The following is a 16,696-nucleotide window of genomic DNA, read 5'->3' on the forward strand; positions in this document are numbered from 1 at the left end:
TTGGCGTAGCAACTCAAGCAAGTCTCCCCACCACGCGATTCTTGACAAATCCCGTAAAGAAGGCCTCGAGCAAGGACATCACTACCCATCCAATTGTGATACTAGTCGTAAGTAACGTATTTTCAAATTGATGAATGTTTGCTTTGATTCCCGCATGAGATGCATTAGACCCGTATTATGCCACACAAGAATAGGACATTGAAAAGGATAAACTGCATTGCAAGTATTCAAAGGATTGAATTCCCCAAATGTGTGTATCAAGAGAAGTTAATTGTATTTAGATCCTATGCGATGAATTCATAGACAACATATAAGGCTTTAGGCATTAGTGTTAGTGTCCATATATTAGCTTTTTGGACAAGTTTTAGCCAATTTTTCATATTTTAGATATTATATCTTGTAAAAGTCCTTAAAACTATAGACAACTTCTAGATTAGGATAATATGTAAAAGAAAGCATGTAGCTTTTAGCTATTTTGAGAGGATTTTATGTAAAAAAGAAGGATTAGCAACATCATGCGACGCGCGATCGCTGTTTTCAAGCAATGAACAATACTCTGAAAGTGGGAGATGAAGAGGGAGAAATCTGGAAGAATTTTGGCCATGTGTGATGGTATTTTACCTCCCTTTCGGAGCCAATGGAATCATCAAATTGGCAATCTGAGCAGCATAGAGGAAGGTATTATTTTATATAAGTTTTTGTCTACAAGAGTTTTATCTTCTCATAATAAACTTACAAGCTTCATCTCTGTTAGTATTCTTCTACAATTTCTATTTCTTTCTGTGACTATTCTTCTACGTATTCTATTTCTTCGAACCCCTCTTCATGAATCTCCCTTCACCGTGCTATCTCTTACCCCCGTGGTAGACTTCCGACACCAAGCACACCGACACTGTGTTAGGGGAAGTTTATGCTATCATTAGGGGTAAATTCTGGAAGATATTTGGGCTGATTTGGGGTTGATATATTCAGCCATATTTAGAGAATTAGCTACAACAGTGTTCTTTTAATTTATTTTTTACTCTACAGAAGACATTTTGTCAAAATATGCAAGTATTATGCGCCCTATGGCAGGTCAATGTTTCTAGATCATTCATAGATGCTTTGAGTTGAACTAAGAGGAGCTTTTTCTCTTATTTCTTGGCTGTGGTAACTTATCTTTATCAGGAACTCAATTTGAAGCTCTCTTGAAGCAAGTCTCTTTGCCCTACAAGCCTTGTAATTGACTCATAAGCTTTTGTCCCTAACTATCTACATTGAATGTAATCATGCAAAGTTGATTCATGCTATGGCATCATGTATGAATGATGGGATGCAGAGTTGTTTATGATACATGATAGCATATTGTACTTGATTTTATAATTTGTGATTGCTCTTACGGTCAAGAAAAAAAGCTTGATTTGAGTTAGAACTTATGAGATAGTACTCTTGTGATCTTTCCTAAGAACATGCAGTTGGAAGCTCTATTAACATATTTAAGAATTTGGCTTGAAACCTTCAGCCCTTCTCTTATCTCTACCATCTCCGGAGTCTAAGCTCTTGAACCCCCATACATTCTTCTCTCTCAAACCCCTGTGATTCACCATGAAGTACCTCTTGAACCTTTAAACATTCACTGTAATCTACTTATCTCTTGAAGACACATCTCTATCTATCTTGTCTAGTTTTCTTGCCAAACCCCTGTGGTGACCTTCAACCCTACGCACTGCGACAGCGTTTTTCTTCACATCAAAGGTATATGTTGCAACTTGCATGCTTGATGGATTGCATATGGCAAGCAACTTAGTCTAGGAGAAAATCATTTCCAAAGATCTAGACCTTGCCTAAGCTCTCGTTAATAACTCATGTTGATAGATTGAGGATGTTGATGTTGTGCTTAGCTAGTACAAACAATGATCATAAGGATTAAAGACTAAGATGCCTTGGGATCTGTCCGATAACCACTATATTTATCAATCTAAATTCAAGGTTGGGCTAGATGCAACATCAACTCTAGAGCAAGCGAAGAGCTCAAGGATTAGGAAATCTTGAGTCAAAGAAAAGGCCGATGCTTTTGTAGTTATTGAAGAAGGCGGGATTATCGATCAATGTAAGTGATTAATAGAACTTATGTCTTGTATAGTGTTTGAAACCTTAACATATGCCTTAGTCAAAAGAAGGGTGTGTTAAGTAAATCTTACGTAGAACCGCTCCTGATCCCTCCCAAGGGGGAGAACAAATACGCGACGGAAAGGTTATTGCGACTATTCCTGCAATGTTTGAAAAATGATACCATTGTTTTGTTTGACCAAACAACGTCATAAATGCTTTTGCATTAAATTGATTGTTGGGATGTGATTTGGATGATTATTCCAAGTGCTTGTGTTTGATGGTAAATTCATGGCTGGGGTCTGTGATGACAAGTTGCCATGGGGATAAAGGAATGTTCTCTTGGAAAATGATATTAGGGCTGGTTGCCTTGATTGTGCCTAATTCTTAATTGGATTAATTAAGGAATGATATTTTGGGTGAGTGGATCATCTCCAAGGTCACGCCACGTTTCAACCAGAGAGGGCACTACTCAATTCATGGGCCAAAGGTCGAGTGGTGAAAAGGCCAACCACGGAAGTTGTGTCTCACTCATGGGTCGCTTGGGGCTAGTGGAGCTCTGAACACCCCTTGCCTAGTCCAGAACGGAGTTGAAGACTACCATGAGCCCAATGTCTAGGGCATTGGAAGATCCTATTCTAAATAATGGATGGAAATTATGGTGCCATGTGATTTGGATCAAGTACTTATATTGGACAAAAGGGATACATAATTTCTCTTGTATGGGCAAGAGACAAAGATTAACGTGAAGATAAGTTAAGAAATTTGTTTGAGCTTATTTGTCAAAGGATTGCTTGCTTTGCATTCTTGTCTGTGCCATAAATTACAAGAATGAACCGTGTTCCCTAAAAGGCTTAATTAATGAAGCTGATTTTAAATGTCACACATAAATGTGATAGGACCTAATTAGATAACTAAAGAACACCCATTGAGGGAAGCGGGTGGGCGGAACCCCTGACGAGTCCATCCTACGGCATGGTGATTCCAGAGAACTAGGAGGCTTCTCATAAGGTTTTACCGTCATTGTTAAGTTAGAACCCGATTCGTGCCATTTTAGGGGACCAAAATGGGACTATGCCCTACGGGCAGAGAGGTTGAGCGACACGTCCCTCTCGTTTCCCACTCTCTTTGAACCAAGTGTGGTATGGGTCAGCTTCGGCTTGGGTCTCTTTGCGTAAAGTAGGATGTCTAGGACCCAGCGCTAGGATGCTGTCAGGAGACCTTGACCACCAAGAACCCAGATTTCAGGTCGATCACTGCAAACGTTCTGTTGCAAGGCGGACTCGGGAAACCCTATGCGACAAACCCCCAAAACATTCCATGGAAGTTTCGAGCGGTGACACCTAGATTTGTTTCTCGATGGACCGCTAAAATGTGCTTGAACAGCCGATAGGCAGACATGTTACAACATCTTCCTATTATAGTCATCGATGAATCAATATAAAATAAGAAGATCTTATCAAGTATTTTGTAGGCATTTTACTACACAAGTCAACATGCACCAACTCTAGAGGAGCCTTTGCTCTATTCTTTCTTTTTTGTGGAAATGCCTTTCTGTATAGCTTTCCCATTGTATAAGCTTCACATGGTTCCTTCATTTCAATTAGTACTACGAGTAGGTGAGTAACTATACCTTACTTAAGCATCTCCTTCAACACTACAAAACCATTGTGACCAAAGTTTTCATGCCAAAGTTTACTTGTGGCCCTATCAACGATGGCTATAAGAGCACTTAGCTCATATAGGTTTTTCCTTCTTTCTCCTTTGCCAAAAACTTTTCCAGCATTATCGATTATTTCTACACTTGTCTAAGTGAGCCTCACATCATGGCCAAGATCAGTTATAGAAGTAAATAATAGCAAATTTCTCTTAGTCTCTATAACATATATCAGCAGGGAATTTTGCATCATTCCCAATCATCATAGTGATGGATTCTTACAAAGGCTTCATAGAACTATAAAGACCTTTCTTTTTGGTCATGTGATAGCAGGTGCCACTATCCAATACCCATGAGTTAGTGTAGATATTTATTGCACTGAGGAACATAGTTTCTTAATGGTCACCATGAATAACTCCAACTCTACTTTAGTTGTATTGATTGTCTCCTTCCCTTTAGTCTTCACTGTGCTATTCTTTTCATCTGCCTTCTTGACATGGCAATATGCAATCTCATGTCATTTCTTCTTGTAGTAGAAGCACTCTCCTTGAAACTTTTTCTTACCACCCTTCTTATTTTTGTCACCATTGGTAGAGGAACCACCTTTTCCTTTTGCATTGGTGGAAAATGCAACATCTCTACTATGGCTACCTTCTCGAGCTTTAACCCGCAACTCCTCCTCCATTATTAGTGCATAAAATTCCTCAAATATCAAAGCTTGGGATCTCACATGAATATTTAGGGTAGTTAACAATTCATCAAACTTTGATACACAAGTTTGAAGACACCTTTGAGCTAGCTGCTCATCACTAGTCTTTTGTATCCCAGCGCCAACCATTTGGTCATGCAGATTCTTGATCCAAGTGGCAAATGCTTTAATTGTCTCTCCTTTAGCCAACTTCTCTACTACTAGTTGGTTTTCCAAGTTCTAAATCCTTATTTGATTTTGCATTTCATATTGACTCCTCAGTACATTCCAAGCCTCTAATGCCTTGGTTGTATGTTGAATCAAGGTCAAAACAATGTTAGGAAAACTTGTAACTAAGGCACACAATGCATCTGCATTTCTCCATTTTCAAGCTCGTAGAAGATCTACATTTGGAGGAATCACACTCGGGGGGTTCACTATATATATACTCTCTATATAACGTGCGTTCATGGCCTATTTATGAATATCCTAATCTGTGAATTTTTCTTGAATAAAACACAACCCTTTTCTATTCAATCTATAAGTAACCCCTTTATATGATACCCTTCTATATGTAAAAAATGTATAAAAATTATGTTTTAAAAACTCCTTATTTTGAACTCACGTTATATATACATATATTCGTGAGTGATCCCCCCCCTCCACCCCCGAGGAAACACAACACTCAATTTTGATGGGTTGGGGGTGGATTGTGATTCAAGGTCAATCCCCAACACCGTCTCTAGAAGGTCATAAGAATCAAGGATAGTTGTGATTTTAAACTTCCACAAAAAGTGTAGTTTGTATCATCTAACTTGTCTTTGTTGAAGGTTGGTTGATGGAATTGATGGTATAGCAATAGAAATACCTGATACGCTAGCACCGCTACATAATGTAGCAGATGATATTTCTCCTCTTCATGGTTGAAGCCCTTTCCCTCTCGCATACTCCTCTCTCCTTAGAGTCCCTGGGCTCTGATACCATGTAGAAATTACACTGCATAGTGGATAGAATAATCTAAGCAAGGAGTAGAGAATACACAGCAAATATGAGAATAACAAAAATTGCTTTAATTTCAAAGAAATGGATACAAAGATAGCTCTGTCCACCTATGTGCTTCCACGAAGAAGCTCATATGGCAATCCAAATAGATGATAAACGAAGAGCTTAAGAGTAGCTAGAAGAACTCTAAATGAGTGAAAGATAGATTAATGATGGCTTTAGGGGGGTCTTCTTTTTATAGCCCGAGAAGGTAGTCTAGTTGACATGTCCAACCATATTATGAATCTTCCCTAGTCAGCCAGGGAATGTTCCAATGAATATTCCATTTACCATCAGACCAGGGGGGGCTACCTTTAAACCCCCGTCAGGGGACCACTGGCCCCCCTAAGATCCCCTAGCCAAGGGCCCCTTCCAAAACCCTTAGACCCCAAAGACAACTCGATGCATTGTGCCTCTAGTTGCTACCAAGATAACTACTCTATCTAACCCAAAGGCTAGATCCACAAAGGTCACCTTAATGCCTCCGGTCACATAGACCTCATTTGGCATACAAGTCATGACCCACTCAACATTCGTGCTCAGACATGGCTTCTCCTCATAATGGGGGACCTCACAACTTAGAGCATCATGGATCATTGGTGGCACAAGATTGGGGCATTGATCATATCTAACAAGAAGATATAGAGCTTCACTTTCCCTCAGTCCCTCACTCAACGCACGTCTCACTCTCTTTTTTTCACTCTCAACAATGGAGACAAGGGTTTGTGCCCCTTTTTCATTGTAAGATTTGCACTCACTCTATATTTGAAGATTCATACACTATAAATTGGCATGTGTACCCTCTTTTGGGCATCCTACTCACTTTATGGATCCCAGGTCATGTCAATCCTTGAAGCATACTTCAATCTTAATTTTTTAGCTCTAGCCTATGGTATTTTAATTACAAATCCATGTTTGTAACACATATAGCAAGTGCAATCGTGACAAACACAACTACAAGAGATGATACAGTGTGCACAAGTGTAATGAGCCTAACTCTCACAAAATAATACAAACATGATGATAATGTATCCATGAAGTGGAACTTATAATGCAGTGCCAAATAATAATACACTAAGCTCTCAAAATAAATATCCTTTTAAAAATAAATTTAGAAATGCTTTGACTTTGTTGACTTTCCTTGACTTTTCTTTGATTGTAGCCTTCCATATGTCCTATTAGCATTTCCTCTCCTACCTTGTATTTCCTTATGGAACCTCTTACAAACATAATAAACTATAAGAGGAAATAAAATTTACATGTTTGTGTGGATGAGGAGTATGATATAATACAAATCTCTTTGTTGAGAGTCAAGCTCATGAACCTTTGTTTTTGGTTTGGTTACCTTAGTAGAATAAGGTTTGGGTCACACTGATGACTCAACCATGGTTACATCTAGGTTACTTTGATTTTGTATGTTGGGTTGTGTAAGTAGACAGTTGTCTGTGGGAAGATAATGAAATATGAATAGAGCGCATGGTTGCTCTCCTTCTTGCCTAACCTTTTTCCCTCTCTCTCTCTAATTTCTTTCATGGTATCAGAGCATAAAAGCGGCAACTTCATTCCTTGATGGTAGCATGTCCACATATGTGAGAATAGTCTTGAAATCCATACTACCACCCTCCATAGCTAAACATGCCTACATCTTAGCAATCATTGAATCTATGAGAAAATTTAATCACTCCAAAGGAGTATCACAAGCCCGGTGCAGCTCTTCTAGTATGAGTCCAATCTTCACACTCAGTTTGGGTGCAAGGTATTGAGAATCCTTGAACAAGCTCTTTGGCAGATGGAGTCCCAACAAAGGAAGAGATGATTGCAAGCACTTTAGGCCATTCAAGCAGCTCAAGAGTGAGGTCAGCTCTGCAGTCTTAGCATGCTCAAGTGTCTCTACTTATGGATGAAACAAGAGGAGACATTGTGTTCTCGGCTGTGGCTGCCTCTTACACAACTGCAGTGATGGCCTTTCGGGAATCCATAATTTTCTCCCCCTTACCATTACTAGACTAGACCTTAGCTATTCAGTTGGACTAATTAGCCAATTCATACAGAAGCGTAGGAAGCCTCAGTTGGATGCAGTGAGGAGGATCTTGAGGTATGTGAAGGCTACATCAGATTATGGTATATTCTATGAGCATGGTAAGCCTTTGGAGCTTACAGGATATACATGCTGACTGGGCATAAGTGCCTATGATAGGAGATCTACCAGTGGCTTGGTAGCAGTATGGTCAGCTGGAGCAATAAGAAGCAACCTACAGTTGCACTCTCTAGTACTACGGAGGTAGAGTATAGAGGTGTTGCACTTGCTGCATGTGAGGCAGCATGGCTCATGAGGCTTTTTGATGATTTGGGGATGCAGGAAGTCTGGCATGTCACACTCTATTGTGACAACATGAGTAGTGTGCTCCTAATCAATAATCATGTCTATCATGTTGCTAGGACTAAGCACATTGAGGTAAATTATCACTTTATCAGAGAAAGAGTGATAGTAAGTGACATTGATTTGTTCCATATGAGGACAAAAGACCAAGTTGTAGATAAATTTACCAAGTCATTGGGTAAAGATAAGTTTGTGCATTTCAAAGAGCTACTTGGAGTGAAGTACCACACTTAAGCTTGAGGGGGAGTGTTGAGAGTCAAGCTCATGAACCTTTGGTTTTGGTTTGTTTACCTTAGTAGAATAAGGTTTGGGTCACATTGACTCAACCATGGTTACATCTAGGTTACTTTGATTTTGTATGTTTGGTTGTGGAAGTACACAGTTGTCTGTGGAAAGATAATGAAATATGAATAGAGAGCATGGTTGCTCTCCTTCTTGCCTGACCTTTGTCCCTCTCTCTCTCTCTGATTTCTTTCATCTTACAATCTAGACAAGTTCCTCTCTTGCCTTGTATATCCTAATGAAACATCTTAGGGATGCAAGCAACTATAAGAGGAAAGTGAATTTGTATGTTCTATGGGATGAGGAGTATTCTATGATAAAGATATCTTCAATAAGCATAGTCTCTAGATGCAACAAAAATTTCATGATACCATGCAAAGAGGGAAAGAAAAATATTGATCTTTGGGTTGATGATTCCTTACATCCAAATGATCCACATACTAGCTTAGATCTTCCTTTTAATTATGTATCTTTGTTGCTCACTTATGTTGGGGGAGAACGATGAACATGGTCTATTAGGCTATTGCAATTGCTTAGGCCACAAACTAGAGTAGATAAGGATAGTTGTCATCTAGCTATTATTCATGGGCGGTGTACCAACCGCATCTGCAGCTAACAAGTCAGTGACATAAATGCACAACGGTCACCCTGGCATATCACGAGTGGAGCTCGATATCTCAACACTCCCCCTCGAGCTCAATCCCAATTCCTGCACACCAAGCAGGTCTTTGAACTTGCGCAGCTTCTCTACGCCCAATGCCTTTGTGAATATGTCAACTAACTGATCCTCTGTGCTGACATAAACTAGATCAATAAGACCTAGTAAAACCCTCTCCCGCACATAGTGATAATGCACCTCAATGTGCTTTATTCTAGCATGATAGACTAGGTTATTTTCCAAGTGTATACTGCTCATGTTGTCACAATAAATGACAACTAGCCCATCTGTAGGGGCTGATGCATATCATAAAGTAGCTTATGCAACCAAGCTACCTCACATGCAGCCATTGCTGCACCCCTGTACTCAGCCTCTGTGCTCGACAAGGCAACTGTAGGCTGTTTCTTGCTGCTCTAAGTGACTGCAACACTCCCAAAAGAGAACATATATCCACTGGTAGATCGTCTATCAAAAATACTACCAGCCCAATCAGCATCAGTGTATCCATACAACTGTATCTGAACCCCAGTCTCATAAAATAGTTTATACTACAATGTGGACTTCACATACCTGAGTATGCGTCTAGCCGCATCCAAATGCAGTTTCCTTGGAGTCTGCATAAACTGACTTACCAATCCAACATCATAGCTCAAATCTGGCCTGGTAATAGTCATATAAATCAAACTTACTACTATGCGTCTGTACATAGTAGGGTCTTCCAGAAGCTCACCTGCATCTGCACTCAGCTTCACATTTTTCTCCAAAGGAACTGAAATAGGCTTACAGCCTGTCATCCCATATTTGGACAGCATGTCCAATCCATATTGCCTCTGCAAGAGCCGTATCCCACTTAGTGATCTAATCACCTCAATGCCCAAGAAATAATGCAGCTCTCCCAAATCCTTCATCTCAAACTTCTGCTTCAATAGCATTTTCACATGAAGGATATCTTCATCACTATCACCTGTCATAATCAAATCATCAACATAAATGACAAGTAGCATAATATTGTTCTCTGTTTTTCTCACATAAAGTGAGAAATCTGCCTTGGAAATCTGAAAGCCAATAGTGACAAGATATTGTCCTATCTTGTCAGACCATGCTCTAGGTGCTTGCTTCAAGCCATACAAGTCTTTCTTCAACCTGCAAACAAACTCAGGATGAACAGCATGCACATAACCTGGTGGCTGCTCCATATAGACCTCTTCTTGAAATCACCATGCAAGAAGGCATTCTTTACATCCATCTGATGTAAAGACCATCTGTTTGATGAAGCCATAGCAATGACTGCTCTTACGGTTGCCATCCTTGCAACTGGACTGAATGTTTCTTCATAATCAATGCCATATGTTTGTGCATACCCCTTGACTACTAATCTTGCCTTGTATCTATTCATAGAACCATATGCATTGTGTTTCACCTTATAAACCCACTTACAACCAATTGCATTCTTATCTTTAGGCAAAGGTATCAATTCCCATGTAGCATTTGCTTCTAAGGCATCCATTTCTTCATCTATGGCTTTCTCCCATTTTTCTTTTCCCATGGCTTGCTCAAAAGAAGTGGGTTCTGGTTTCTGTATCACTTTGACCATATAGGCATAGTGAATGGCTATAAATCCATCATATTTCTGCCTATCCACAGGATACCTAGCTCTGGTAGACCTGCGCAAAGTAGGTTCACTCCCAGGTGCTCTCAAAACATCCTAGTCTTCCTTACTCCAGGTGTAACAATAGAAGGAATACCCAACTCATCATCAATGCTCTGTTCTGAGCCACTGGATTCACCATCCACATAAGAGTGACCTGCATTCACATCAAACATGGGCTGATCTACCTTCTGTTTTCCTTTTCATGAAACCTGCATACCACTATCTGCATTGTTTTGAGAAGATTCTCCTAATCTCAATCTGCATGTCCATGGCGAAGAATGTGAACCACTGCTAGAGGACACTCCAGGTCCACTAATATTTTGTGACTGTTGCTGTGAATTCTGTGCATCATTATCATTTTGTGCATCTACATCATCAATCACATTTACTGGTTTATACCAGCTACTCATCTCATCAAAAACAACATCTCTGCTTACTGTAAACTTACGAGTAGAAGGGTTATAGCATCTATACCCTTTCTGCAAAGAGTAACCAATAAAGATGCACTTCTCAGATTTTGGATCCAACTTGGATCTCAACTCATCTGGTTTCCTACCAGTATACCTCTCCTCTGGAGTCATCTCATGTATTGCTGTAGTGGGAGTCATGTTCATTATGTAGACTGCTGTAGCAACTGCTTCAGCCTAGTAAAAATCTGGCAAGTCTTTTTTGTTGAGCATGGCACGAGATACCTCTCCAATATGCCTGTTTTTCCTTTCTGCAATTCCATTTTGTTGTGGGATATGACTGCATGAATATTGCTGCTTTATGCCATGCTCCTGCAGGAACCTTGCAAACTCATTTGAGAGGTACTCTCCCCCTCCATCTAACCTTAGGCATTTTATTTGCAGGCCTGTTTCTTTTTCAACCATAGCTTTAAGAGTTTTGAAATGCCCAAACACTTCACTTTTCTTTTTCATAAAATACACCCAAACTTTTTTGCTATAGTCATCAATAAAAGTGACAAAATAATGGCAGCCTCCAATAGATGCAGCTTTAGTAGTCCACACATCAGAGTGGATTAATTCCAATGGCTTCTTACTCTCTTGAACATGTCTAGGAAATGGTTTCCTTGCCTGTTTTCCAAATTGACAAGCTTCACATACCTTATGCATTTCTGCAACCTTGAATTTAGGCAATCCTACAACAATATTTTGGGCTTGCATTGATTTAAGTCGCTTTACATTAACATGACCAATGCGTTTATGCCAGATATCAATATCTGCAACTACACCGGTCCCATGTGCAAACATTGCTGCACTCAATTCAGGCATGTCTGCATCCAACATAAACATTCTGCCCTTCTTCTTTCCTTTTACTATCAAGCGACCTTTATTTTTCATATCCTCAACAAAGCATCCATGAGAATTAAATCTGACCCGCAAGCCCTGCTCAACCATTTGACCAACAAAAACCAAGTTCTTGGTGATATTCGGGACATGAAATACATCCAACAAGTATTTCTTTTTCCCATCTTGCATAGACAAAGGAATATTTTCAATCTGCACAATAGGATGTACAATATCATCACCAGTCTCCACAAATCCTGGTTTTTCCATTTTCCTTGCATCTTGCATCCATTCTGCATGACCTGTCATGTGGTTTGATGCACCTGAGTCAACATACCACACATCGTTGCTTTCTTCTGCACTTGTCATAGAATTGGTCATGTGCTGCACCATAAACAAATGCTCATTTCTGTCATCACCCTGTCTACTAGAAGATGCATAATTCCCTTGTTGCAATTTTCCATTCATGATGTCATTCTGCTTTTTATAGCAGTCTTTAGCCATATGACCCATTTTACCACAGTAGTAGCATTCAACATTGTTGTTTGCATTTTGGCCTCTTTGCCATCCACCACGACCTCTTTGGCTCCCCCTGGCTCTGGAGTTACCACGTCCTCCTCCATAGGACTAGTTTTCTTGAGTTTGCTGCATATTCTGATTTCTACCATAGCCTCCAGATCGGCCTCCTCTACCTCTGCCTCTACCTCTTCCAACATTTGAGTAGAAGACAGCTTCTTTTGAAGTTTCTCCTGAAGAAGATGCACCACCATTTCTCTGCTCCTCAGAAATTAGAAGAGCAATCAACTCCTCAAAATCAAAAAATCTTTCACGGATGGAAATCGATGTTCAGAACTGTGCATAATCCTTTCCTAGACCATTCAAGATCACAAAAACTAAATCATCATCTTCCACTGGCGACCCAATGGAAGCAAGTGCATCTGCAATCTTCTTCACCTTCATGTGGTAGTCATTGATGCTCATACTTTCTCTTTGCACATTGTCCAACTCTTGCTTGAGCTTCATTTTCCTGGCTTGCATATTTGTGCTATGCATTTTTGACAAAGTATCCCATGCCTCCTTTGGCGTACTTGCATCCTGAATATGCACAATCATAGAGTCTGAAATACTGATAGATAGCCAGTACATAACTTTTCTGGCTCTCTCATGCCATCCTTTAAATGCTTGCATTTGTTGTTGATTGGGAACATCAGGAAGAATTGGTTCTTCTTCGTTTCCTACAACGAATTCCCAATATCCTTTTCCCATAAGGAAGTTCGTCATTCTAAACTTCCATGCTTGGAAGTCGTTCTTGTCAAGCTTTTCAGTGACAATCTGTGAAAGAGAATCAAACGCCATTACAGAACACTGCAAAAAATTCTGTCACTGCAAAAAACACAGCTTCAGCCTCACAAGGGCAAATCTGCAAAACTAACGAAAGTGGTATTTGACCACACAGTCACTTCCTAGTGACGATTTTGTATCAACAAGCAACAAGGATGATTCTGTAACTCCCAATGTCTCTGCGCACAGGCATACGATGCAATTTCTACGAAAACTTTTCACCAACCTGTAGAACAGTGGTCGCACAGCAAAAAACAGGGCCTTTTCCTGAGTGCGTGCGGAAAACTTCCGCCTCCAAAACATGCCCCGAAATGGCCTCGAATCAAAAAAACAGGGCAACCAAGGGGCTAAAGCCCTTACCCGCAGCATATACTACCTCTTGCTACACCGCGAAGGGCAACTCAATCTGAGAGAATGCACTCTTCCACTTTCCGGCTGTGCTACCTGCAGAGACTTGCTCCCAAACTCGAAAAATGAAAACAATACTGGTCCTCTTACCAGAACGCCGCGAACTTGGTTTGCTTTTTTGAGCTCCTTACCACGAACCAGGCTCTGATACCATGTCAAGATTGTGGGAGAGAAGGAAGGAATCTCACTTGAAGCTTTCTCACTTACACAATTGGGGAATACACACAAAGGTGGAGGCTGAAAACAATTTTTTTCTTCTTAGTTGTGTAAGCCAAAAGAACTCTAGTACAAAGAAATAGAAGAACCCTATATATGGGTCTCAAACCAAACTCAACTAACTAAGGTGGTATATTAGCTGAGCCACAAACTAGAGTAGATAAGGATAGCTGTCATCTAGCTATTATTCATGGGCGGTGTACCAACCGCATCTGCAGCTAACAAGTCGGTGACATAAATGCACAACGGTCACCCTGGCATATCACAAGTGGAGCTCGATATCTCAACAAAGGATACCACATTGGCTAAATTTATAAGGTAGGACATTTGAGCAAATAACAAAGAAAGGTGGTGAAACACATCTACAAGTGAATACACATGAATCATGGCGCATCACAAGGTGAAAAGAAGGGGTAAAAAGGGCACAAATATGAACCCACTTGCAAACTCCCCCTAAACCCTTTTAAGTAAGTTTCATATAAATAAAACTTCTTCTTTAGTTTATTACTTATATCACTCCTTTTCCTTGTCTAATCCACCTCATGGCTCAGGCCAAGCAAACCACACAATGTCATCCACTACCAAGCCAAAATCTAGAGTATGTACTAATCAATGCACCATAGCTAGGCAAGGAGATCCCCAATTTTACACGATGGACCAAATCCAACACACAAGTTCCTCATCTTGTCATCCTCCCTCCCCTAATCAAACCAAAGGCTCAAAGAGATGCTCTCTCAATTAGCCTTGGAGAGTTTGAAAATAGATAGTGAGCAAGAAGACCTCAGGATGAAAAAGCAAGCCATGATTAGCAGGGGTGACAACAACCTACACAAGGATATCAATGATACCAACAATAGTGGAAAAAATAATGATGGTGAAGAAAAAAGTAGTGGTGAACATGATGACGATGGAGGTGAAGATAGGGAGGAAGAGTAGTGGAAATTTGATAAGCTTCAGATGATTGGGATAGATAGGCTTGAGGTGAGTGCAACAATAAAACTATAGGGCACTCATCATGTGGCAAGGGCTCCAACTGACACCCAAAGCTACAAACTAGAACACACTCATCGGGTAGCAAGGGCTCCATATGACATCCCAGGTGTCAACAGGTGGCAAGGGCTCCATATGACACCCCAAGTTACAAAATATAGTGGGAGCTCATGCTCAACCACTAAGACCCACAGACCACTTATTGCTTCAAATGTTTCAAGCGAGTACAAATGGCTATCTCTCACCTAGTCAACGTGCCTTCGATCCTACAGGGGTGTAGTGATCTTACCTTGATGCCTGAATGAGTAGCCTCCTTCCTCAAGCAAGCCGATAGCTCCACAATTCGAGATGCAAGCTCAAGCAACCTCAAGCCTCCTCCTTTGAGCTCCATCCTCCATAGCCGCATGCAAGGCAAGAGAAGAGAAGAAAAGAGAAGAAGAAGAGAGGAGATGATGGAGAGCTTCTTCTCCACAATCCCTCACCCTCACACACTCACTCCCTCACACTTCCTCTCTCAAGCACACACAAGCAAGAAAGAAGGAGAGAAGAAGAGAAGAAAAAGAGATCAATTTTTCCACACACCAAAGAATGAGCTTTTCATTCACTTTTTGATTTTATATACAAAACCTTAAAACCCTTGAGCACCTATTTCCTTTTTTTTACATGATCGGGCCTCTTGCCAAGGTCCTCTTTCTCTATTCCCTTCTAGTTGTCTTATCCCTTCACATATGTCTGTTTAGACTTTACAACTTGTGTAGGATGGAGCATGGCACTCTTATAAAATGAATTACATTGCACCCCGTACTTACCTTGCAAGAGCCCTTGGAGGTTCTCCCTCATCCTTGAGAGAGCATCCTTGATCCTTGAGAGGACTTCCTTCATCCTTGACAGAACGCCCTTCATCCTTGAGATAGAATTGCTAGAACCTTCGATGCTCTTCCACATTTTTTCTGAGCTTGTCTTCTCCTCCACTTTTCTTGCCTAAGCAAAATGAGCTTCTTCATTCACTTTTTGACTTGGGCTTCCTTGATCTTTCTCTTCTTCCTTTTGGCTGTGTGATCCTTGTTCATGACATGTCTTGTAACATTGTAACACAAACCAAGTGACCTAGAGTACTTCCTCATGTTCTTGCTCCTCCTCCTCAGCTAGCCCTCATCATTTTTCAAAAACCAACCTCAACCAAGAAGCCCCAACCTGTACTCTAACCTCTACCCCATCAAGCGCAGTACCAAAAATCTTGACAAGGTCCAACCAAAGGAGTTTGAGGGAAGGGGATAAAGAGGAGAAATAATTTTGACTTAGTAGCCCTTAGAGAAATCTGCAAGTACCAAAAGAGCATAGAATTGTTGGCCATAAGAGCGCCCTTTGCATGTATAGTGAAGGAGATGTTTTGGTCTTACTCTACGGAAGAGCAATTTTTCATGCAACAACTAAGATTGGAGGCTACCCAAGGGGCCTTTAGAAGCTTGCCTTGTAGGTCTTTTTGATGATGCGTGCTTGTGCACAATTAATGGCAAGCAAGTCACTATCATGCATAAAGACATTACCTAGAAGGTTGAGAAGGGGGAAATTTTAGTGATGCCATGTGCTTAGAATTTTTGTAGTGCCCCATTGCAACACAATGTGCTTTGTAGACTTTAAAACATAATGAAAAACCTTTGCTTTCAGTTCAACTTGAAATATCTCATACTATATTTTCTCATATTAATGGCATAATTATTAAATTCAATTTGGTATATTAACATTGAACATCAATCGAAAACATTATCATGAGAATTTAATTCCACGATATGAAAGCGGAAGGAAAGAAATATCCTGATGAGTATAGAATGCATACAATACATGTTGAGATGGGAATTCCAAGATGGTTTTTTCACTATAGTGACTAAATTGTGGGTGCAATGACAAGTGTTGAGCATAACTGGAAGAGGACAAAGCGGTAAGCCAATTTGGAACTTGGATATGTAGAGGTTTGCAAGTGGCTTGAGTTAGGTGTGAAAGAGGGAC

This window comes from Lygodium microphyllum, chromosome 28 (genome assembly GCF_053477565.2).
Source record: "Lygodium microphyllum isolate KBCC chromosome 28, Lygodium_microphyllum_v1.1.10, whole genome shotgun sequence".
Taxonomy (NCBI): Eukaryota; Viridiplantae; Streptophyta; class Polypodiopsida; order Schizaeales; family Lygodiaceae; genus Lygodium; species Lygodium microphyllum.